Below are 26,881 nucleotides of genomic sequence, written 5' to 3' on the forward strand. Positions count from 1 at the left end.
AAGGTGTTGGCAGGACCATACTTCCTCCAGAGATTCTAGGGACAAATCCATTTCCTTGACTTTTCCAGCTTCTGGACAGCATCCCTATTCTTTTGTTCATGGCCTTGCATCACACCACTTTTTTCCCTCTTCTTGTTTCCCTTCATCATACTGACTTCTTGTGTTTCAAATATCCCTCTGCCTCCCTTTTCTAAGGACATGCACGATTACGTTTAGGGTCAACCTGGATAATCCAGGATTATGTCCCCATCTCAAGATTCTTAATTTAATAACATCTGCAGGGTCCCTGTTGTCAGACAAGGTAACACTCGCAGGTTGTAGGGATTAGGAGCTGGATATCTGGAGGTGAGGGGGGTGAGGTGTGGAAAGGGGATTATTCAGCAGTATAAGGGAGAGCATACAAGGAAGTGAAAATGAACGATGGCTATAAAACAATCAATATCCAGCACAGAATTCAGTAAGAGTAAGTTGTCAATAAAGTTAATGAATTTTTATTTTGGGGCATAAGTGGAAGGTATGTGTCCTGAACAAAAGAGGAGGCCATATTTCTGTTCTAGTCTGTATTGGTTGGATCACATAGAGATCAATGGTTTTAATTCTGAATATAAATCTTTTTTTTTTTCCTCCTGAGTGATTCTAAGGTAGGAAGTAACTAGAAGCTTTAGTTCAAATGAAAGAAGGACTTTCTAATGGTCAGAGATTTTCTATAATGGAATATGCTGCCTTGTGAAATAATGACCAAGATATTGAAATTAAGAGAGTGTATAATTACCATCTATGAAACCCTTCAAGTTCTATTCATACCAGTTTCACTTAATGGTTCTGCAATTCATAAAGAAAATATTTTCAGATTCATTTAAATTTTCAGGTTTCCCAATTTTTGAGTTTCTAATGAGCTCCTCATATTTATTATTTACTGAGGTAAGTACAATTTCTTTTTAGTTTGCTCTAAATTTAACGGACTTAATTGTCAATGGATATCCCTTGCCCCATTAGTTCTGAATTATGCCAATTATGACTTTGGCATAATATAGCTATCAACTAATCTCTCAAATCAGAGTTGTTCATAACTTCTCCTTTCTTATAATATGCACATACTTTTCAAGCAAATCCTATGGTTTCTACCTATTAAACCTATATTTACTTGATTGATATCTTTATACCTTTAATGAGTTCATAGGTTTTACTAGTGCATTCTTTCAGTTACCTGTTATTCACACAAAAAATGTGTAACTATTTTACTTTGATTTTAGTATAGAGTGAATGTTTTTATGCCCCCCAAATTCATTGGTTGAAACCCATCCCAAAGTGATGGTGTTTGGAGGTGGGGCCTTTGTAAGGTGATTAACTCATAAAGGTGGAACCCTTGTGAATAAGATTAATGCCCTTTTAAAAGAGACCCCAGAGACCTCCCCCCACACCCTTCTGCCATGTGAGGACAGAGGGAGAAAGATGGCCATGTGTGAACCAGGAAGTGGGCCTCTCCACGTACCTAATCTGCCAGCACCTTAATCATGGACTTTGTAGCCTCTAGAACTATGAAAAATAAATTTCTATTGTATATAAGCCACCCCACCTATGGTATTCTGTTATAGCAGCCTGAATAGACTAAGATATATTGCTTTCTCTGACTTCAATTTGTGTTTTAATTGGTCTCTGAAATTATTCTGGTTCTACAACATCATTCTTGAGGTGAAAAGAAAGTATTCTAAAAGAGTATTCAATATAACTTATTTTTAAGTGTTTGTGTTTTATTTCAGTACCTCTCTTTTTTTAAAGATTTTATTTCTTTACTTGAGAGAGAGCGAGAGAGAGCACAAATGGGGGCAGAGAAAAAGGGAGAAGCAGATTCCCTGCTGAGCTGGGAGCCAATGCAGGTCTCGATCCAGAGAAAAAGGGAGAAGCAGATTCCCTGCTGAGCTGGGAGCCAATGCAGGTCTCGATCCCGGGACCCTGGGATCATGACCTGAACCAAAGGCAGACCCTTAACTGACTGAGACATTCAGGGCCCTGTATTTCAGTACCTCTTGATGCCTACTGATCTGTTGAGCAAAATGTAGCATGGTGAATATGTTTCAGGTTGTGACTGCAGAGAAAGGTTTCATTGTTGGGGTATCTTTTTGCTAAAATATTTATAGGTGTCATACAAAAGAAAGACTGAGTCCCGATTTGGTATACACTTATGAAATTTTGTGGGTTGTATTATGCATTACCATTCCAGAATGTTGCAGATAAGAGACATTTCCCCAGATATGTTACTCTTCCTAATGCTTCTTATGTTTTGTATACTTTCTAAGTATAGGTCTAGTTACAGTGATTGCATGCACCTAATCAGAGCCCGGGAGACAATGAAAAAATTTTTTGAAAATCCTGGAAAAGAGTCTTTGCCTTTTTTTAAAATCAAAATTAAACATCTTGTCACACCAAAGGCACAAACAGCAAATGAAAAAAATAGACAAATTGGACTTCATGAAAAATTTAAAAATTGCGTTAAAAGATGCTATAAACAGGGTAAGAAGGCAACCTACAAAATGGGAGAAAATATTTGCAAATCACACTGATAAGGGATTAATATTGAGAATATATAGATAACTCTTAAAACTTAACAACAACAACAAAAATAAACAATCTGATTCAAAAATAAGCAAAGGACTTCAGTAGACATTTCTCAAGGAAGCTATACAAATGGCCAACAAGCACATGAAAAGATGCTCAACCTCACTCATCATTAGGAAGTGCATATCAAAACTGCAATGAGATACCAACAAAGACCCTTTAGGATGGCTTTGATCAAAAACAAATGGAAGGATTGGAACTCTTGTGCTCTGTTGGTGGGAATGTAAAATTGTAAAATGGTGCCTGGATGGCTCAGTCGTTAAGAGTCTGCCTTCAACTCTGGTCATGATCCCAGGGTCCTGGGATTGAGCCCTGCATAGGGCTCCCTGCTCAGTGGGAGACCTGCTTCTCCCTCTCCCACTCCCCCTGCTTGTGTTCCCTCTCTCGCTGTGTCTCTCTCTGTCAAATAAATAAATAAAATCTTTAAAAAAAAAAAACCCAAAAACAACAACAAAAAATCCCCACAAAAGAATTACCATCTGACCCAGCATTGCCACTTCTGAGTATATATCCAAGAGAAGGAAAGCAAGGTCTTGAAAAGATAATTGTATACTTATGTTCATAGCATCATTGTTCACAAGAAGTAAGATGTGGGAACAGCCCAAGTACCCACTGGTGGGTGAATGGATAAGCAAAATGGGGTATATGCATACAATGGATTATTATTTAGCCTTAAAAGGAATGAAATTCTGACATTTGCTACAATATGAATGAACATTGAGGACAGTACACTAAGTGAAATCAGCCAGTCACAAGAAGACAAATACTGTATGATTCCACTTATGCGAGGTACTTAGAGTAGTTAAGAAGGTGGAGACAGAAAGTAGAAGGGTGGTTGTCAGGGGCTGGGGGAAAGGAGGGATTGGGAAGTTAATACTCACGGGGTCGAGAGTTTCAGTTTTACAAGATGAAAAGAGTCCTGGAGATGGATGGTGGTGACAGTAGCACAACATTGTGAATGTGTTTAGTACCACTGAACTGTACCCTTAAAAATAGTCAAAATGGTAAATTTTGTATAAATGTGTATTTTCACACAATACAAAAATCGAAAAAAAAAGGTCAAATGAGAACATAAGATAAAGTACTGAAATGAGGGCATAAAACCAAACACCAAATTTCGGTACCTTGCTGCCACCAGGGTAACCCTGAAGCTGTCAACAGTCAACATGTTGTGCTTAGTGATGGAAGGCAGCAAACTAGAAGACAGAGACAAGAGAAAAATCTGGTTTCAATGGCATGATTTGAACTTCTGAACTCCTGCTGTGTCCGAAGCCCAACGTACTCCTTGGACCTTTCAGTTATATGAACCAATAAATAATCTTTGAGTAAGCCAGCTTAAATTGGGTTTTAGAAATAAAAAGACTCTTAATGGATACATCCTGGTAGATATCGAAATCACTGTGCATATATCAACTGTATGTCACAGCTTTATTTAGACTTACTTTTCATTTATCCACTTACTGCATTCCTGGGCTGCCTTCCCCAGGATCTAGCTAACCATTCCTCTCTTCACTGCCTCACCAGAACATTCTGCAGTTCTCCTCCCCCTTATTCTTTATCTAACCATATTCCCACAGCATCTTGACTTTCCTGACATCATTCTCTCCAATAGAAATAAGCAAAGGTTGAGTAGCTTTTACATTTATTTCTGCCACTTCCTCCCTCTGAAATCAAGTGTAAGTACTGAGAAGAGAATTTCCTAGAACATTTGAAGACAGAAATTGCATAAAAGTGTGTGAATGGTCACAGTAATTATGGGAGTTCCTATGGGGAAGATCTGGGTTCTCAAGAGTTACAATAAAAGATGGATGGTAGTTTATTAGGGCTGAGTAACTTTGGGGGTGGTGGGGATTACCGAATGGCTGTTCCATGCTGATTTAAATTCTGGTTTGTTTCTAGTGAAGATGTTGTGCTTTTTTTTTTTTTTTTTTTTTTGTACAAGGGGTCACTGAAAAGGTGGGTATTCCTTACTACACAGCATGCATGAAAAGCTGATGCTTGGTTTCCGGAATCTTCAAAGAAACTGCTGTGCACTCTCTTAACTCAAAAATGTGTGGTCGCCTGGAGTGCTGGTTTGGAAAGAATATCTCTGTTTCTTATGGCTACTTATCTGGAGTATCTTAGTGCTGCTACTTGTTCCAAAAGTTCACCAAATGTCTTGTTGTTTGAAGCTAGTACTTTTGTGTGTGACTAATGTTCTGCATTCCTCTTTCTTACGGTTGGCCTATTTCTTTTTGCCATTTTATAATTTGTTGAAAGCATTTTATTCTTTGCAGTTACTTGGTCTTTAAACATGCTCATTCTTCACCTAGGTGATGCATACTTATCCTTCTGCCATAAGGCACTTCTACGAGGAACATTCTCTAGCCCATTCCCCTACCTCCCAGTTCCACAGGGAGGGTTGTATGTTCCTTCTATATATTTCAGTATCATACTGCACTCTCCCACTTTAAAGCATTCAACACACTGCAGTGTGTTGACCTACCTATTATTTACCTCCCCACCAGTGACTGCGAGCCTTATGAGAACAAGGATTTTATCTTGTATCTTATTTGTGCCAGTGCCAAACACAATGCTGAATGCTTGCATTTGTCGAATGAACAAATGAATGAATGAACATATGATTATTTGAGTCTCCTAAATTATTTAATCTCTATTTTAAGGGATTGGGTCCAGTGGGCATTTTTGAGAATGCTTACTTACCAAAATTTTTCATAGAATTCATTTGTAGGAAAGGCATATTTTTTTTGATTTTGGGAAAACTATTAAATATTGAGGATTTCATAGACTAGTTTAGTTTTAGAAAGGTACTTCGTGGATTATCTTGTTGCTTAATCAAATTCTCTTCTTATATATGTGAAATCATCTCTCTTCACCTCACCACACAAACCAGACAAACCTTATAATGGTCAAAGCCTCCATTGCTGACAAGGCCTGGAAATTAACATAAATAATTTTTTTTTAAAGATTGAACCAACATAAAACATTGGGAGATTTCACATCAAAATCGAGATTTCTAGCTTATTTTGGAAAACTAGAAATTTATCAACACTGAACCCCGGTTCCTACAAAACAAAAATTAGGTGGAGATGGGAAATGGATTCCCCTCTGGAACAGAGCACATGCCCATTAACCACGATCCCTGACATTCATATGAGACACATCTGCCATATGGAAGTGTTACAGATGTCAGTTAGGATACCATAACAACCCATGTAAACTCATCACATGCTTGAAATATGGATAGACAATGGTTTTTGTTTATTGTTGACAACCATTCACAACAAGTTTTTCAAAGAAAATGAATTTTGTTTCTACTAATTGCATAGAAACCAATTCAAATGTAGGGACCCGAAGGGGTACGTGTACCCCAATGTTTATAGCGGCAATGTCCACCATAGCCAAACTGTGGAAAGAGCCAAGATGCCCATCGACAGATGAATGGATAAAGAAGATGTGGTATATATACACAATGGAATATTATGCAGCCATCAAAAGGAATGAGATCTTGCCATTTGCAACGATGTGGATGGAACTGGAGGGTGTTATGCTGAGTGAAATAAGTCAATCAGAGAAAGACATGTATCACATGACCTCACTGATATGAGGAATTCTTAATCTCAGGAAACAAACTGAGTGTTACTGGAGTGGTTGGGGGTGGGAGGGATGGGGTGGCTGGGTGATAGACATTGGGGAGGGTATGTGCTACGGTGAGCGCTGTGAATTGTGCAGGACTGTTGAATCACAGTTCTGTACTTCTGAAACAAATAACGCAACATATTTTAAGAAAAAAGAAAAAGAAGAAGATAACAGGAGAGGAAGAAAAGGGGAGTATGTCAGAGGGGGAGACGAACCATGAGAGATGATGGACTCTGAAAAACAAACTGAGGGTTCTAGAGGGGAGGGGGCTAGGGGGATGGGTTAGCCTGGTGATGGGTATTGAGGAGGGCACGTTCTGCATGGAGCACTGGGTGTTATGAACAAACAATGAATCATGGAACACTGCACCAAAAACTAATGATGTAATATATGGTGATTAACATAACAATAAAAAAATAAAAAAAAATAAAAAAAAAATTTGGCAAGAATGCTTCAAAAAAAAAAAAAAAGAAACCAATTCAAGACAAATGTCTAAAGTTGTCAGCAGAAAAAACAAGATTTTCATGGCATTTTTATACATGGCTGGCATTGTTTCCATTGGTCTTCCCTCTTCTCTACTTGCCCTCCTCAGAACTCTCTTTGGTGTGATTGTTTCATGTCATAAATCTGAAAATGCCTTTCCCCTAATTAAAACAATTGGCCTTGGGGACCTGCGTCCAATGTCTCCTACTCCTCTCTTCATTTTCTCCTGGAATTATTCTCCCCATTTCTCACCAAGCTTCAACTCTAGCTCTTTTAGTTCCATAAATTAGTCAAATAATTTCCTCGCAAAGCCTTCACACATGCGCTTGTCCCCCAGTTCACCAAAAAGCTTCTTAGAAACTTTCTAGAAACTTTCCCTGACCACACAGTTTGGAGTGGGTCTCCTTCCTCTTCCTTATTTCCAAAGTACTCATCAGAATTTATAATTAGGTATTTATTTGTATATTTACTTTCCACCCTATAATATTTTAAACTACATGAAGGTAAGGCTGACACATGTCTTACACGCTGCTCTACATAGCATATCTACCAGAATATAAGTATTTATTTTGAATAAGTGAATATGTATTATATAGCCAGGTAAATGTGAAGTTCAAAAACAGTAAACCTTGCATGAGTTTGAGTTCTAGTTGCCAGTATTTATCACCATAAATGATTTCTAAAATATTGAGTATGAATTCTGAGATAGGCTTATTTTGAGATGTGTGGAATAAACAAATGCATGTTGAAGTAACTCCTGTTTGAGGCAGTAGGATGTACCGAATCACAGCATACCATTTCCAGGTGAATGCAGTTCCGTGTTTCTTCCTTTTTCAAATGGGAAATGTAATCTCACTTGGGAAAACACTGCAAGAGTCCATAAGCATGTGCATAATCTCCGTCTAGTTGTGCTCATAAGGGATTTTCAATTTAGCTGCTAGGTAGATACGCCTTTTTCCATTGGTTGGGATTTTCTCCTATAAAACTGAATCTTTTCCTACCAAGGAATGCAAATTTGATTAAGGATAGCTATGCACCAATATTCTGTATTCTTCCTTTATCTATGGTGATGGAATTATAAAACAACTTGGTTGGGCTAGACTTTTACTGGTAGGTTTGTTGATAAGCATTGTTTCTTGAATTCTGTGAAATTACATCACTGGCATGTAGAATCAGTTTTTCAAGGACAGCTGCCATGGACAAAGAGTGAAATATGTTTACATTTCCTGGGGGGGGAAGACCTTATATATGTATGCATTTGCACTTAGGCTTAAGATTTTAGTGTTGATTACAAAATATTTACTTTGATTAACATTTTCCATTGATCCCTGAATGCATTGAGGTGTTTTCGTTTCTCAAGGTGTTTTCCGTGAGTGGAAATTTGGAATGAGAAGATTTAAGTTTAAATCTAAATAAAAGACAAATTAAATGAAAGTCTCTTTGACCTTGTTGCTTGCAGGTGTGATTTCATTTAACACATACTGCTAACCCTACATTTACTCACATACACATATGCAAATATATGGTTGTATGTGTCATATATTCTTTTCTTGGTTTTGTAACATGAAGAATTTTCAATAGACATTAAAGCAACTTAAGGTATTCCTTTTGGGGAAGAACTGTCAGAAAACTGTTTAGTTTCCCATTACAACAGCATTCAAAATTCAGAATAGTTTGGGAGAAATCAACTTATTTGGTGACCTCAGTTTTAGACTGCTAAATTGTGGAGGTTTTACTATAAGCTAGGTCAGTAAAATACATATAAACCCCACCAGAGCAGTGGCTTCGCTTTGGTCACTGTTGTATTCTCAGTGCTTAAGAGAATGCTTGGCCCATAGAAGGCACTCAGCACATATTTATCGAATCAATGAATCTTTCTTCTATTGCCCAGACTGTCCGTATTTGTTGGTGATACTGTGTGATAGTGACAAGCAGCAAAGCTGAGAAAATGCATTTCTTTAGCTGACTGACCAGACTTTCCACAGATAATAACAATCTGGTTGAACTGGACTGAGCAAACCATCCTGGGAGTCTTTGGGAACATCTGGAGGGAGAATGCTAATCTTAGCTAATGTTTGTATAGCAGTTTACTCTTCGAAGGGCTTTACTTATATTAACTCGTGGTATCCTCACAACACCCAAAACTAGAGGTAGGAAATATTCTTCACTTTACAGAAGAGAAACCAAAACACCGAGAAACTAAGTAACTTGCCAGAAGTCTCATTTCTAGTAAGGGGCAGAAGTAGGCTCTAAAATTTGCTTTCTTAACTCACAGTGCTATTGTGTCTCTCCAATCTGAGTAATATATTAACTTCAATACTGAAAGACAAGTGGTATATTTTGAGCCCCAGGATAAAAAAGGATATGTCATTACAGGCACTTTTTGGGTGAGAAAAATGGGTTAACTTTGTGATGACTCTGTTTTGTCATTTTCATGCATGTTGATCCAGACACATTGTATATGCATACATGCATACACACCCACAGATATAAAATCAGGCATGTATATAAGATTTCTTCTATTTTGTGTTTGATTATAGATATGACCTTTTGTTTCTCATTTAGTTTTGTGTGTATAGTATATATTAACTTTACTTTTAAGATTTTATTTATTTATTTTAGAGAGAGAGGGGGAGAGTGCAAGCGGGGGGAGGAACAGAAGAAGAAGGAGAGAGAAAATCCCAAGCTGACTCTCTGCTGAGCGCAGAGCCTGACGTGGGGCTCCATCCCATGAACCTGAGATCATGACCTGGGACAAAACTGAGAGTCGGACTGGGACTTAACCCACTGAGCCACCTAGGTGCCCAACATATTTTATCTTTTTAAAAAAGCTTTTAGATGCAGATTTTCAGAGAGAGAAGGGAAAACAAAAGCTACCATCATCTTGCTTAAACAATCAATTCTTTTATTAAAACATTAAAAAAGAAGTAATTATGTGTAGAAAATTAAAATGATTCAAAAAGGAAAAAATAAAATTGAAAACTTCCCTTCCCCTCATCACAGACCCCTGACTTTGCTCAAAATTTAGCAGGGAGGACTTTATAAGGGAAACAATAGATTGCAGATTCCCAAGAAAATACTATAAGTAACAGGTGGGTAAGCTAAACTAAAGAAAGGAGGTCTAATTACATGATAATTATTTTTGGTAGTTTTCCATTGTTTAGATTTGACTACCACTTTTAATTACATTTTGGGACATACATTTAAAAAAGTAATACATTCTTTGTCAGCTTCTCTCTAGACCTGTTATTATTTTTTAAGCTGAGACTTTCGTGGGTAAATTCTCCATGTTTACTTTCCTTTTGACTTCTAAATTTTGGGAAACCAGAATTAACACGAGAATTTCTTAAAAGATTCCATGGGTAAGACATGAACAAAAATATTCCATACTGTGCTCTGATTATAATGAAAATAAATGCTCTTCCTTTTACTTATAATTTTAGCTCTGAAGAAGCAACTGAAGCAACTGAATCATTTCCTTTTTTTCCATTTTTATGCACTATAAAAATTTCCATATTATTCTTGGTAAAAACATGAACAAAAATATATCCATCAAATCCTTAATTTATATAGTTGTCTCTTTAAATACTTCTTTTTAATCCTAACATGCTCCAATATTTAATTCTAAAAAATTTTTAAAAAACTCATGGAAATCTGAATTTAATTTTTTTATGTGTAGTTGATATTAATTACTCAACAGTGAAGATATTTTTGGGTAAATGTGCCCCCATAAGAATCCATTAGTAAAAATATTTATACAGAACATATCCATATATTTCAATTCACATATATATAACAAACTCCTTTTTATGTGAATCTATCCTTTAATATTAATCTTGGGAATTTTTATTGCTGTACCATATCAAATTCTTGAATTTCATTGAAATATGTTAGTTGTTTTCATACATTCGGAAGCCTACCATGATATTAATTTTATCCTTCCTGATTTCATTCTAGAAACTATTCTTTCTCTCAGTGTCCATGTTGTCATTGGCAATCCCATAATTTCAGGACATCAAATTTATTTTGAAAATTGGATCTTTTGGACTGTTGTCAATTACTCAAAATGTATAATTTACGCAGAAGCAACTAATTGGTTCCAAATAATCAAAATTATTCCAGCTTTTAAATTCTGTAATCTATGTTTACTTTCTAGACATTTCTAAATTTCACCATAATTTCAGGTTTTACATGATTTCAAATAATTTCTGTATGCATTTTTCCTCTTAAATTTTTTAGTTAGAACTTGAAATTTTGACTTATAAATTATGACATTTTAAGTAACAAAATTAATTTGAAAAATCAAGCCAAATTTTTCCTAAAAATGTATAGTGTTCAGTCAACATTTATATTTAGGAAGTTAACATAGAGAAAAGGGATAATTTTTCATATCGCATTTAGAAAAAGTTGTTGCTATTATAAAGATCTTAGAAATATACTCTAAATGTAATTGTTAGAATCTTCATTTCTTCTCGTATTAAAACACTAACAGCATGCATATTTTTAAAATACGGAAGCTATGGAACAACTTTTTGTGCACTTACAAATTAAAAAATATTTCTGTATGAATCAGAAGCTAAAAACTTACTATACTGTGCACATTATTTACTGAGTTTCTACAGATGCTAAGTGACTTTTGATTAAAAAATGGTATTAAGGAGCTTAAATTTATAGTATTGTTAAAATAAGGAAGTGGATTCTTCTGTGTAATCCAGATCATTGAATTAATGACCCCTCTCATTGTAAAACATCATATTTTAAACGCACCACTGATTGTATTACTCATTCATTCATTCATACGTTCCATAAAGATTTGCTTACTCATCTGGTGATATATACTAAATATATATTATGTACAAAACAATGGGAATATTGACGGGAAAAAAGAAAAGATTTCTCAACTTGTGGAAAAGAAAGAAATATAAACGCTTAAGATAATAGTATAGTTGAGGACAATGACAAAAGTGTCCATGAGAGTCATAGAAACCAAGGAGATGTGCATCCTCCTTACCAAGAATACTAAATATTAGATTCAGGCAATGGAAGGGAGAGGCATGAGAACAGAGGTAATATTTTGTGTCCGGGAGAAATCTCTACAGATTCTGAAATATAAAAGGCAACTGACAAGTGTGAGGAGAGAAAGAGACAAAAAGAAGTAGCAAAATCATCAGTGCCAATTAAAACACATTTTAAAAAATGCCCTACATAATTTTGGGAGCATCACCTCATATGCCCCACTATTGCTAAAAGTTTTTGCTCACAAAATTAAAGCCGTATTTTTCCCTAAGAGAATGAATCTGTAGTTCTTCATTTAATTTACTTAAGGAATAAATATTAGTAAGGAACGTAGGTGGTCATTTCAGCTTTGGGATATCAGGGCTCAGAAATTTTCATCTTAAAGAAATAAAATGCCAAAATGTACAGTGAAAGTTAACTAAGACAAAATGGGAGCATTAGATCCAGTCACCTTGGACATTAAAAGTCAAAGTTCTTAAGTTTTGAGGACACAAAGTTCTGTTGGCTGGCTCTTTGCAATGTTAATTGGTTCTCAAATGAAATAAATTTTATAATGCCTAAAGCTCACGCCTAATTCTTTTGACATTTGAGAAACTAAAGTATTTGTAAAGATACATTCCACCTGCTGACTTCTTCAGTAATACCTTACCATTCAGTCTAGGTGTTTTTTTTTTTTTTTTTTAATTGTGCTCCTTCAGTCAAAAGCTGACACAACTGTCAAAATATAGTCACTCATACACTAGTCAGTCACACTCCGATAATGTGTCTGTCATCATGTTAAAACAGTCATTTGCTGACATATTTTATGGCCATGAACATGTTTCAGAAACCAGCAAAAAGGATTGGCCTTTAAAAAATAAGCAAGAGTAGCATTTCCTTCTAGTGAAACGACATATAATTTGAAATAATAGTGTGTCAATAGTGACTATAGGAAATTGCTAGAAAGTGGACATTTCCACGTCCACTTTTATCTGGGAAAAGTAGTTCTTTTAAAAAATTTTTTAAAGTAGTTCTTTCTAAACCAGCACACACTTTATTGAATTAAAAGCATCTTTGTCAGATTCTGAAAATGTTTATTGCACAAAGCATGGAGTTCTGAACTTATCTAAATATGTGGAATAGCAAGTTTTTAAAGAATAAATGTAAATGTTGTACAAGATAGCAGTCTATTCTCAATACCTTTTCATTTGTATTAGAACATATCCGAATTGAGTTTTGCATTTAATAACCTCTCGGCAAGTGTTAAGAATAGTCAGGGAAAATTTATACGGAGAAGCATAAACATTCACATAGATCAGCTTGTGTCCAATGGTTTACTCCCAAAGTTTTTAAAATATGTCATGGATAAACTCCAATTATGTAATAGGTAGGAAATAGTTTTGAAAATAATAAAGCTTAGACAGGTCCGACAAGCTTATATATATACAAAAGCACACTGATTTTTTACTTGCCATTGAAATTGGCAAAATAAATACTTTAATGGATCCCTAAAGAGTTATAAGAGTAGTAGCTCCTTAGAGTGAAGAATTTACTTGTTAAAAATGCCTGCTAGTTCCCACTCTGCATTAAAATTCATACAAAGAAGAGCTCACATTCTGTTCATAATACTATTATGTTTTGATTCACCGGAATCTTCATATATAATTCTAAGATCTTATTTTTGAAATATGAAAACCATTAAATATGGAACTATGAAAATGATTTACTTACTTCCTAAAATGCTCGCAAAATTAGGAAACTGATCACAGTCCTGAAAACTACTACGTCAGCATTGGTACCCTATTGAAGTTGTGGGTAGGAAGATCATACACTTCTATATCAAACGTTCATGAAATTGTAGTGACTTTCTTTCTTTTTTTTTTAAGATTTTATTTATTTATTTGAGAAAGAGAGAATGAGAGACAGCACAAGAGGGAAGACTTTCTTATCCATCAAGATTTATTAGTTTTTTTTGTTTTTTAATTTTATTTTATTAAGTTATGTTAATCACCATACATTACATCATTAGTTTTTGATGTAGTGTTCCATGATTCATTTGTTAGTTCTCTGAAAGCAATTATTTAAAAGTATTTCAGTGTTCCTTAACACAGACAATTAAATCTATTCTCAGCTCCCTAGCAAGCATGGAAAGCCAAACTCTCTTTCAGATGCTATATCCACAGAAGCAGTTTTTGTAGAAGAAACATTATTTCACTTCATTTCACTACCTGGCTTCTTTGTTCATTAAGCTAATTACTCTAGTCTACATTCGTGCCTTTCATCTACCTTGTTTCTTGAGCTTGATCCTTTCCCAACCCTGAATCGACTGTTACTGAACAGTTGAAGCTGAACAGGAAGGAATTGCAGGTGTCAACTCACAGTTTACAAATATGACATCTCCTCTGGCATAGCTGGAAATATGAAATATTGATTTATGTGCAGTAAAAGGTCTTATAAAAATGATCACATACACATGAGAGATTAATGCGCAGGAGATCAATAGAAATTTCATTCTTGACGCTAGACTGTCACCTATGGTGAAATGCTAAAATACAGAAATCAATATTATCTATGAAATGTCAAATTTATTATAATTATGAGGATGAAAGCTGGCCAAGTGGCTCCCAGGAGAGAAGGAAGGATAGGTTACTGGGCTGAAGCATCCTTCATGTCCCTTGTTCACTTGCTGCCAATTTGAGAGCAATATTGGTGCAGGGGGTTTTCAGGCATTATGTACCGCTGTGTAGTAACAAATTCCTGCTGGAATATTTAACTCTTGAAACTGACAATAATACAACTGTCCACATAGTCAAAAGGTGCAGAACTTTTAGCTCCAAAATATGGAGAATGTTTTAAGCATAGATCTTACTGTGGTATGTGTACCACAGCCCATTGCTTAAGAAAATTGAGCTTTTACAGACTGAAGATTAATAAGATCTTGGTGCAATTTTATTCAAGCTCATGTTCTGTTCTCTCCACTGGTGGGTGGGGGGGAGAGGGGAAATCCTAAATTATCTATTAGTGGGCTTCACATTTTCTATAGTTTAAGCCATTAGCTTGATTCTTAGAAATTGCCATTCAATTTCCACTGTTAGGCAGCAATTCTTTGAAAAGATTTTTATGAGTTTGTGGCAGCCTACCAGTCTCATGTATCAAGTTTAATAGAGTCTTTGAAAAAGTAACACAAAGCTAAAATTTTATGAGCCTATAAGAAAACAATAAAATGAGAGTATTTTGTCTTGCCTTTTAAGTGGGGAGGGGGATTTTTCGAAGTTGAAGTTAAAAGCATAAAAGAAAAAAAATGATTCTTTTTACATATTCTCCATGTCTACAGAAAAGCAGAATATTAAACCCTTATTAATAGCATTATTCCTCATAATAAGTATAGGTTTTACAAATTAATGTTGGTGATGATACACTGTGATTCTTGCAGGGATTGGGACCTGGTGTGGGTATAAGAGAGGATGAATGTGTCTGACCAACAAATGAATTAGGAATCTTGAAGGAAAATCTGTATTCCCTTGTAGGTAGTATAGGTGATGAATAGATTGTGTTATTTGTTGTCATTTAACACTATTCATAAAGCCCTTCTGATTCAAATTTTAATGATTCAGTTTTAAATAAGCAGTGTGCTCTGCCAACCATGCTTAGCGGAAGGCACAAAGAGCCTGTTCATTTTGTTACTCTGTTGCCTCCACATAGAAAGTCCTTAGAGATTTGTGAAATGAATGAATGAATGAATGAGTGAGTGAATGAATGAATGAAGGAATGAATGAAACATTACTTCATCCTATGGTGCTCTGGTACCACACGAGCGGTGGGGGATAGAATTTCTTCTCATTTGGACTTAACATTCATTTATTTTTAGAATTATGATTCTCTTTTCTTTTTATACCCTTCTCAGATCTAGACAGCTTTTTGGTAACCAACACTTCTACTTGGAACATGGGCTTGAGTACTAATTGCTATATATGAAAATTTCAAAACATAACATCAGCCTTGTATAGATAGATGTCTTTCACCACACACCCTTTAACGTATGGTCTATCACTGAGCTCTTGCCTGGAATTACATACAATATGGGAAATTTACTTTCAATTAGCAATATTAATTTGTTTTGTAATAACTATCATGAGTTAACAGTCTTGTTATTCTATGTTTCTGTGCATCTTCCTAGGTCTAAATTAATTTTAGAGCTTTGTCTTTAATCTGATCCTTAGGGAGATGTTTCTTGTCTAGACTTGGATTTAGTTGAGGACATTTTGACTGAAAGGATTTCTCAACACTGATATCTTGCATTTATTCTTGGTTTTTAGGTATTGGTACAAAAAATGAGCAGTGCCACTTCAATTAGCAACAAACAGGCCCCCGTCCCACAAATAAATTACCATTTTTCTTGGGTTTCGGTTTTTCAGGGCTATTGTCTAAATCGACTGTTTTTGTTCAGGTTGTATATTTTCCAAGTAATACTTCTGTATTTGTCATGGAGGAGCACCTACCAGAGGGGCCACAGAACTGGCAGAGTTAGAGATCTCTCACAGAGAAGCACAAAGAAGAGTCACAGGGAGGTTCTATAAATGCTGAGAGAGACCCCATGTGCATGTGATTAAGGTCAATAAGCATAAGTTGAAGGTCTACCATATACAGGAAACTGGGATGAAAAGATGTAAAGGGCACAGATAGAGCCCTCAAGGAGTTCACAAAATAGTACAAACTGGGTGATATTTAGAAATGGGAAATATTTAGAAAAGGAAATTGTAAGACTTGGAACCTATACAAGATATCCCGAATCCTTGGATTGGTGTGCTCTCGGCTCAAATAAACCCATTTCCATATCCTTTAGAGAAGAGTCAGTCCCTAGATATTCTGGAGACATAAATACAAAGTTCTTTCTCATCTATTATTACTGAATTATTTACTCTTCCTAAATATTATCTCTTTTGGCCAGAATTGTAGGATTATTATTACTGCCAAATATGATGGAGGATTCATAAACTTTCCTCCAGTTGGTAATATAAACACTTTTTTTTTAAATCTGGAAAAGAGATAAAGATTTATTTACTTTTTAAAAAACACTGTAGCATTTACACAATTTATAAATAGAGATTTGGGAAGATTTTCCACTCTACACAGCTTCTTAAGGCTTTTCCCCCCTGCCTTCTGTACCTCAAGTACCCAAAGCAGTTCAAGTTAATACTTAATGCAACCTAGTTGAAGAGATAGGCATTTCTTGCAGTCAGGTCTCAATTAAGAGATAAAAGACAAAAAGTGCAAAGCGTTTGATAAAGCTAAGAATACAAGGCCAGCCATGGATGTGCTTGAAGCTGTCCATAGCGATAACTGGATAGTCAGCTGGAATCTTCTTGGATTGAAGTGGGTGCTCTAACTTATCAAATTCCACATATGGGGAAATTATTGGTGCCTACAGTGGTGATTAACACTAACCCACTGGGTCAGAAACAAGCTGGGATAAAGGTGAAAACTGTATCTGACTATCAACACCAAATACATCCATTTAGAGAAAGATAGCAGAGGGTTTTTTTCTCTTTTTATATCTTCAGTTGTGCAGGTTGTCAGGCTGGTCACACAGTTAACGCTGCATATAGAGTGCTCTCTATAATGTGCAAATTGCAATGCACATTAAAATGTAATCTACTTTAATAAGTCACATGAAGATTACATTTTAAGATAATTGTTTGTGTGTTTATGCTATACACCAAAAATATTTTCCTGCTTTGTTTACAGTATTTTCTCTTTGCCTTTAAACGTAATGATTGCAACCATTAGCACTAAATAACTCCCTTCTTCAAATGGTTGGGGGTAAAGTTATGAAGATTCAAATTTTGGATTCCTGGAACCATGGTTCACGGGAAAGTGTTCAAACTGCTTAATCTTACTGAATTTCCCCAAATTAAATTTGTTATGATGTTATGATCATCAAAAACCTTACTCTGCATCAATAATTAGGACACTTGACTTGAATTATCCAGATAGTTTTGTAAAGTTGCCCACTTTCCAATTTCTGTGTAGACAAAAATATGACAATTTTTGAAATTCTTATAATGAACCAGAGCTTTCTGACAAATCTATTCACTTGGAATATGGCCAATTATCAATGATTTATTAAAATGGGTGAGAAGGAAATTAGAGGAAAATGGAAATGACAAATAATCTCCAAATTTCTCATTGTTCATTCATTTAAAAGTCCTTTTCCATTCAGCCACCAGTAAAATCATTTACAGGTGATGACATTTAACTGAAAAGATTTTCATCTCTTTTCCTCTCTCTTATCCATCTTGCAAAGGAAGTACCAGTGAATACTAAAATAACCCATTGGGTATAAGAGGCAAAATAAGTGCTTATTAATCTATGTAGATATTGTACATTCAGCAAGAAGCAAAATGACTGGCCTACAGCTGGTATCCAACAAACATTCTTTAAATGAATAAATGAATGAATGAATGAACAGAGAACTGAAAATATAACTGAATTATGAGTTGACTGAACTATGTGTTTTTTAAAATCTGAAATTATTATACTGCTCAAAATTTGCTGCATTTATTTTGATTGGCTTATGTTTATCTTTGAAGAATAGGCACATGACTTAATCATATGTGGCCACTTATTTAATTGTATTAATGTTACTACTATATATCATGTTAACCCAGAAAGATTGTAATAGCCTTGCTCTGGAGCCATGGGACACTAAGTTAATGCAGTTGTTCCTTCACTAATCTCTGGATTAACAGGTAAAATTTCCAATCTACTTTCTGTTGAAATAATTCGGTGATCACTGTTTTTGTCTGTTTGAATATTATGACATGAGATCCTGACATTTTGGAAAAGTAATGGAGGAATATACTGACAGAATCTTTCAGTCCCAGATGATAGAAAACTCAATTGAATCAGTCTTCAGAAAAAAGGAAATATTAGTTTATATATGCAACCAAAAATTTGGCAGGAGGTCTTCAGGAATAGCTAGATACAGGAGGTCAAATAATGTCATAAGAATTCATAATGTCTTTATTCTTGGCCATGATTTCCTCTGTATTAGCATTCTATGTGGGCATCTCTTCCCACAGGAAGGTTAGAAAGCTCTCAGGAACTCAAGGCTGCTTTATTGCTAACCTCAATCCAAAGGAAAGATAATCTACATTTCAATAATGCCACCAAAAGATCTGGTTGAGCTTCATTGGCTTGGTTGGGTCCTGTGCCCATCCTTGACCCAAACACTCTGGCCAGACGGGTGAAATACCCAGTTGTAACATCTGGATCACATCTCCTTTCCCAATTCAATTTGTGTTGTCAATGGGATGTGGTGCTCTGTCTTGAGTCCTATGTCTAATGCTTGGATTCGGAAGAGGATTAGTATAAACTGAACCACAAGAACTGAGTGTGAAGGAAGATGACTCTCTAGAAAACATAAAGGTACATTTGCAGGGGAAATGGATCTTGGGAGTGACAGGAACAATAGATGATATTGCAAGTAGTGTAGATGAAGAAATAGAAATATTAGGAGAAGGATTACAAAGAATGGAAGACTTCAGAAGCTCTGAAATCGTATCTACTAAATGACTGAAGTTTTCTGGAAGGCTCTCTCCTACTGCTGTGCCCCAAACTGTAGAGCATTACTAAAGATCCAGGTCTTCCAAAATATTTTGGAATATATTCATTTTTTTTTTTTAGTTGAGAAATGTGATCAATACATTGTATTTTTATTTTGGTTCCTAAGAAAGGAACCAGCATAGATTTTCCTGTTTTTAATTTAACCCGGACTATGGTTTTGAAGGCAAATGAGAGTCAAAGCTGGGGATGAACAAAAGGGGCTCATTTTCCCCATATAGTTGACTCTTCATCTGGGGGCATATGCTGATTGCTCACATCACACTGAATTCCACTGCCCCTAGAGGACATTATTTTTAATGTCAGGAATAAAATCACATTATTGAATGAGAATGGAAAGAGAAGAAAAATGATTGCTTTGATGAGTTTCAGTATCTCAGCTAAAATAATGTTCAGATATAAGATCTCATCAATAACATTAAACAGCATTTTATTCTAGACTCTTAATGTGACTTAATGAGTTAAGTAAAAGATGGCATCTGAAAATTTTGGGACCTAGAATAAATTAACTTAAATTTAATGTAAATTGTGAATGAACTCTTGTATATGCTCTACTTTAGTTTGGAAACTTTGCTCTGTCTTTTGGTAACTACTATTGAAAGAAGAAATTACTGTTTATATGTATATTCCACTGTTTCTAGCAAAAGAAATTGTTCCTCCATCCCAATTCTAAGCACTATTTTACCAGAATTTCTAAATTCTAGACTTTAGAATGACAGTGAAGTCTCTGTGATCTTGGTATGACTGAACAGACTCAGGGTTATAAATCTGTTTTGTAAATGATTTTTCATAATTCCTTCTTGATCTACTATTACAAATATGCAGTATTTCTCTTCAACAAGCCATTGTGTTTTACTAAACTGTGCCAAACTGGGTAACCTATTGCACTTCTTAATCATTTTCTAAATGATCTCAGGTCAAAATCTATATGATTTTGGAGTACTTGTTTACAGAATTAAGATAGTATTATAAGATTTGTATTGAATTTTAGATAAGGTACTACATTTCAGTATTTCATGAATTGTTTTCACAGTTTAGTCTGGACTAACTTTATGAGCAGGAACCTATGTGCTATAGTTGAGGGGCAGCCAAATTGCCCTCTGGACTTACAAAACTTCCTTCATCACAGCGTCTCTTGAAATAAGCACTGTAATTCCTATCAAGTGGGGTGCCTTATCATTAGCTCATTTTTCCTAGAAAGCCCTGTGAGGATGACATATATGGCCATTAACAGAACCATTAACATTTGAAGCCAGGGAAGGTATGGTTGCTGAAGAAGGCATGGGTAAAGAATAGGGTCTCAATCCCTGTGGTTTGAGGAGGAAGATCCTGTTTAATTGCAGAAAAAGAACTAACTTTACAATTTTGTCTTCTTTGCCACTTTGTGTAGACTAGAATCTAAGCTGGGATTGTATAAAAAAGAGAAATTGGCTTGAGATATAAAGATTTTACACAATATTTAATTCATATAGTTTTGGAACATATAATTTGTTGTTCTAGTGATATTTTGTTTATTCATCTGTTCATTTTTTATGTAACAATAGTTGTTTTTCAAGTTTACTGTGTGTCAAATTACTATGTGTAATTGTATCACATGTATTATCTCATTAAAGCCTTCTAAACAACACTTTGAGATAGGTAGTATTATTATCCCATTCTACAGGGTAAAATGACTAGCATAGACATTAAATTAGCTACATCACATGCTAGTAAATGATGTGTGTAGGAGTTGAGGAGTTTGAAAGACAGCAAACAAATAACAAGTACATGAAAAACTAGTACATGTAAAAAAGAATCAAAATAGGCGATGTGAAAGAATAATGAGATTTGGGTGCAGGAAGGTAGAGATTATAATATGTCAGGTGGTTAGAAAAGTATTTTGGAGAAGGTGACATTTTAGAGAAAGCCTGTAGGATAAATAGCAATGAGCTATGCAAACGCTAGTGCAAACCTCTTAAAACAGTCAAAGCTTGGTGTGTTTGATGAAAAGAAAAGGGAACCATGTCTCAAGTATAATGCTTCTCCTACAGAATCTTTGTCTACTTGGAGATCTATCAAGATCAGAGGAAGAACAGTAGTTGTTTCTTAAGTTATGATCAATTTTATTTGTTCTCCCCATATCAGCAAGTCCTGGGTACTGGAGTATCTTCTGTCCTTTTGGATTTCACATGGAATTTCTCTTTCTAGGCTTCCCCATCCAAATCTTTCTCCTATAGGTGTACATACTAAGGTTCCACAGCATTGAGCTGAGGAGCAACTTCTTTCTGTATTCAGTCTCTGTTAAGATCAGAGTCTGGACTAGGTTAAGAAAGAATTGTATAAGACTGTTGAATCACAGACCTGTACCTCTGAAACAAATAATACATTATATGTTAAAAAAAAAAAGAAGAAGATAGCAGGAATGGAAAAATGAAGGAGGGGAAATTGGAGGGGGAGATGAACCATGAGAGACTATGGACTCTGAGAAACAAACTGAGAGTTCTAGAGGAAGGGGGGTGGGGAGATGTGTTAGCCTGGTGACGGGTATTAAGGAGGGCACATACTGAATGGAGCACTGGGTGTTATATGCAAACAATGAATCATGGAACACTATATCAAAAACTAACGATATAATGTTGGTGATTAACAAAATAAATAAATAAATAAATAAATAAATAAATAAATAAATATTCTTCCAGAAATGTTTTTAAAAAAAGAAAGAACGTGTTTCCTTAATTCACTTAAACACTAATTCAAGATCTAGTTAATATATATACTCAGGTTAATACTAAAACATATTCATCATAAACACTATCCTTAAGAAGTTTAAAGTCCAATATAATAAATATTAAAAAATATTTACTTTTAAATTTTTTATATCCTATCAATCATTTTGTCTTGTGATTCCACTATCTTTGGAAACTGTGGACTATTCAGAGAAAACAAAGAAAGTAGTTATTCATGCTTAAGTTTCAAAAATGATTTTAAGTTAAGGAAATGAGAATATTAAAAACACGAACTTTGTTGAGAAGCAAAATGGTGTTCAAAGTCTCAGAAATTTGTCTACATATAACTATAAATATAGTTTTATATATATATAAAATGAGCAAAGCTTGGAGATCTTAGAGTCTTATAAAGGATAGTGTATGGAGATTATAAGACATGTAACAAAAGTTCTTATCCAAGCAGCAGGGGAAAACTCTTTTTGTTCTGGTGGTTTGAAAGTACAGAAACCTTAAAGAACTGGGGGAAAGAGAGATTACCGAGGCAGCTCAAAGGCTCTCTTTGGCTTGGTCCTAGTTATAGAAAGAAGGAGGAAATGATGACAATATATAATTGAGATAGAAACTATGGGGTTTTGTGCTTCCTTTCCTCTTGGGAACTCTAGGAAGAAGACTGTCACTATAGGTCACCATGTACCTGTGAGCATAACACAAAGTTGGGGATATTAGTCAAATTATAGTCTATCTCAATTGTGTCTCTGGAGTTGTACATTGCTTAACTGTAATTCTGAAAATGGTGTCTTTGACTACCTGCTCATCCCAGAACAGAAATGGCTGCATAGGATATTTAGGTAAAGAGGGACCAAAAATAATTCTCATGTGACTCCTTCATTCACATGTGATAGAAAGGATTTGAAAAATTCCACATATCTCCAGTTGAGGAATGCAGAAGGAAGATAATGTTGGGGATTTAATGGGAATCATGGCCAGAACACAAGAGATTTGTAACACCAATGAGAAAAAAAGGGGATCTTGGAGAACAGTTGGGTGGACAAGTTTCCTGGGAGAAATTACAGTTCCTTTCCCTTAGGAGGGAACAGAATAGGTAAATTAAACTACAGTCGCTTCAGGACGAGCCAATGAGGACAGAGGCTGTTTGCTCCTTGGAGGCTAGTGGGATGAAACACCAAAAGGGAAGTAGAGCACAAAGTCCCTTTTTCAATGCCATGAGGTGTGGCCAGCTTCTCTTCGCACCCAGATACCATCTTGGGAAGGAAAAGATGGCTTGAAAGGAAGTTGAACTTTGATTTGTTTTCATAATTACCAGAAATGAATGATTCTGAACCAGAGGAGATGAAATTAATACTATTTGATAAGATGGAGTGTTTTATTACTTTTTTACCTCTGGATCCCTCTCACAATAAAAATAGTTTCTTTTTTTCTCCCTTCCACCTCCATATATGCATATGTTGCTAAATATAATACAAAATACCTAACAAAATTTTAATGAAGTTATTTTGAGTTCAGAGGAAAACCAGATTCTTTATAGGTGGAAGTAATCTAGTTTTATTAAAATCTGTGGGCTGCTTTTGTTTTCTTCACTTTAACAAATGATTTCCACGATGGATGTTCAGTTAATTTATGTACTTGGGGCTTTTTATGCTTTATTGATCAACTTTTAAAATTCATTTGGATTTTGAATAGATAGTGCTTTCAAGAGTTAAAGAGGGATTAGTTTTATTACTGAGAGCTGGAGTTCGTTTTGTTTTCCAAATGCATTAAATTTCTCCACTGTGTAACGAAAGTAGAGGCCTAGATAGATTTTCATGGCCTCAGTGGGTTAGTTACCTAGTGCCAACAAAATTGCTTTAGGGTTTTCCATAGAAAATGGGGCAAATGAGATCTTTTATGAGTATCTGCAATGAACTCAATTTAAATTTCTAGCAATAAAATTTGGTTTATTCTAGTAAGGTTTGGTTTCATCTTTTCTTTCCTGTTAATTCTTTGGAGAAATCTCCCAAAATTGTGTTTTTAAGGTGAGCCTCAAGCAGTATTTAAAATGTTTATCAACTATTATGTCTTATTACCAACCAATTAGACCCACCATAGACTGAAATGAACCAATATGGCTCTCTGCACTAGGGCTAGTGGATTGTTAGCCCTGGTTTGGGCTAAAAAAATTCAGCTTGATTTGTCGTTTATTAGAGTTGACACTAGTAATACCAAAAAGTTGATATTATTATGAAAAATGGGGTTTTCTGATACTCTCTCGTCACTTTTTGGGGAAAGGGCACATACCCATCCATTTCTGAGGTCCTGGGCCATATATAACTAGGAAAATCAAGTTATTTGTTTTTTCTCCGTTTAGCTTGGTAATGCAGACAAAAGAGAAAGATATTGTTGTAGCATAATAACAGAGGAGTTATGTAATGGGGACAACCAATCTCAGCAGGAAAGGGCTTGATTTGTATTATAAATTATTTTCATGGAAGCTATACCAGGAAGGACAATTTTCCTTCATGTCCTTCATCAGAATCTGTTAGTCTGTTCCCTTTCCCTCAGGTCACTGGTAGATAGACTACATGGGCCAAAGCATAGTGGAGGAAGACTCAACCTTGGTGGAACCCAGAGGGAATAAAATACAAGGAGATTTCAGAGGACAAGGAGAGGAATGCTCAGAGAGGGAAGTGATCCTCAATGTCCACAGGAAACACACTGTCACTGAGAGGGAATGGCAGGCATACATCTATATTCTGCACCAGCTCTTGGGCACTTTTCATGCTTGATTGTCTAATAGTAGTGCTTTTAGTAATGGACTGCATATTTTCATTCTTTCTAATATTAAGGGCATAGCTTAATAATGTGTGTGTTTGTCTTCCCCTTGAACTCTGTGACAGAGTTTGAGGATTGCTTGAATTGTGTTTTCCCATCAGCACCTACCACAGTATCTGACACATTCTCAGTAAATGAACAAATTACAGTGAGTGAAATTCCAAAATTATATATTTGTTCTTTATGACCCTGAACATCAAATTTTCATCTAGTTATTGGCCAATGGATCCCTCTAGGGCACTTGAAGATCCAAGGTGATCAAGATGCAATTTGATACAAGTCTCTTTAAAAGCAAACTCCAAGGCACTCCAGGTAAAGAGGGCAGAGCGTAGTTTCGGTTTTTCATTGACTACATTCAGCCCATCTGGTAGACTTGTCCAGATTGAATATGTTTTGGCTGGTGTAGCTGGAGGAGACCCTTCAGTGGGAATTAAAGCTGCAAATGATGTGGTATTAGTAACTGAGAAGAAACAGAAATCCATTCTGTAAGATGAGCCAAGTGTACACAACGTGGAACCAATTACCAAGCATATAGGTTTGGTGTATAGTGGCATGGCCCCAGATTACAGAGTGCTCATGCACAGAGCTCGAAAACTAGCTCAGCAATACTATCTCATTTACCAAGATCCCATCCCCACAGCTCAACTGGTACAGAGAGAGAGTAGCTTATGTGATGTAAGATTACATTCAGATAGTGTCCACCCATTTGGAATCTCTTTACTAATTTGTGGTTGGAATGAGGGGTGGCCATATTTATTTTAGTCAGATCTACCTGGAGCTCACTTTGCCTGGAAAGCCACAGCAATGGGAAAGAACCATGTCAATGGGAAGACTTTCCTGGAGAAAAGATATAATGAAGACCTGGAACTTAAAGATGTTATTCATACAGCCAGATTAACCCTAAAGGACAGTTTTTTTAAGGGCAAATGACAGAAGACAACACAGAGGTTGGAGACTGCAATGAAGCCAGATCCAGGAGGCTTACTTCCACTGAAGTTAAGCATTACTTGATTGTCATAGCATAATAACGACTCAAGGGACTCAAAAATCTGGAATTTCGGGTAATCCTTCTACTTAAACATGTTTAAAATACATTTTGTTTTGCAGACTTCTTGCATACTTTTTTCTGCATGGTTTGATGGACTGATGTTTTTTAGAATGACACTTATAAATCATAATTACTTGTTAAATAAAAAAATATATAAATAAAAACGAACTCCAAATGTTGTATGAGGTTTTCTTTTTTCTTTCCTCTTTTCCAAATTATAAGGAAAAAGTAACTTGAAAAAAATCTCAAATGACTTAGCTTATTATAGAACAAAGATCAAATGAGCTCTTGTGTTTATAGCACATTGTTGTAGAACTGTGGTAAAATGTATTGAACTTTTTCCATTAGGGATAATCTTTTACATAGTAATATACTGATACAAGATCATCTTAGCTGCCTTCCCTTTGGAACACTCTTTGGCCACTTAATTTATTCATTTCACAAATAATGTGCCTCTACTATGTGCAAGTCACTATCAGTCAGGCTAGCAATAGAGTTAGAGTAGTGAACAAGATACTTTCCTGCCCTGGTGAAGCTTAGATTCCAGTGGGAGATATGGGAAATAAACAGAGTAAACAAGTAAATTACAGGATATACTATGATTACTCCTATCTAACATTGTAAAATATTAACTCAAAATGGATCAAAGAACTAAAATGTGAGAGTTAAAACTGTAAAACTCTTAGTAGAAGACATAGGAATACATTTTTATAACCTCGGATTGGGCAAAGAATTCTTATATATGACACCAGAAGCCCAAGCAACAAAAGAAAAGTAGATAAATTGGTTTTCATCAAAGTTGAAAATTTTCATGCATCAAAGGACATTATCAAAATAGTGAAAAGATAATCTGAAGAATTGGAGAAATATTTGCAAATCATATATCAGATAAGAGTCTAATATGTAGAACATATAAAAAATTCTTATCACTTAACAACAAAAG

General features: G+C 35.3%; 1 pseudogene; it reads left to right on the forward strand.

Annotated features, from left to right (window-relative positions):
* The first annotated feature begins 420 nt into the window (after positions 1 to 420).
* LOC114216481 (proteasome subunit alpha type-2 pseudogene) lies at positions 421 to 25,915 on the forward strand (annotated as a pseudogene).
* Positions 25,916 to 26,881: the final 966 nt, after the last annotated feature.

This window comes from Eumetopias jubatus, unplaced genomic scaffold (assembly GCF_037043125.1).
Source record: "Eumetopias jubatus isolate StellerSeaLion01/CBP00866 unplaced genomic scaffold, mEumJub1_p1.0 scaffold_3, whole genome shotgun sequence".
NCBI classification, from domain to species: Eukaryota; Metazoa; Chordata; class Mammalia; order Carnivora; family Otariidae; genus Eumetopias; species Eumetopias jubatus.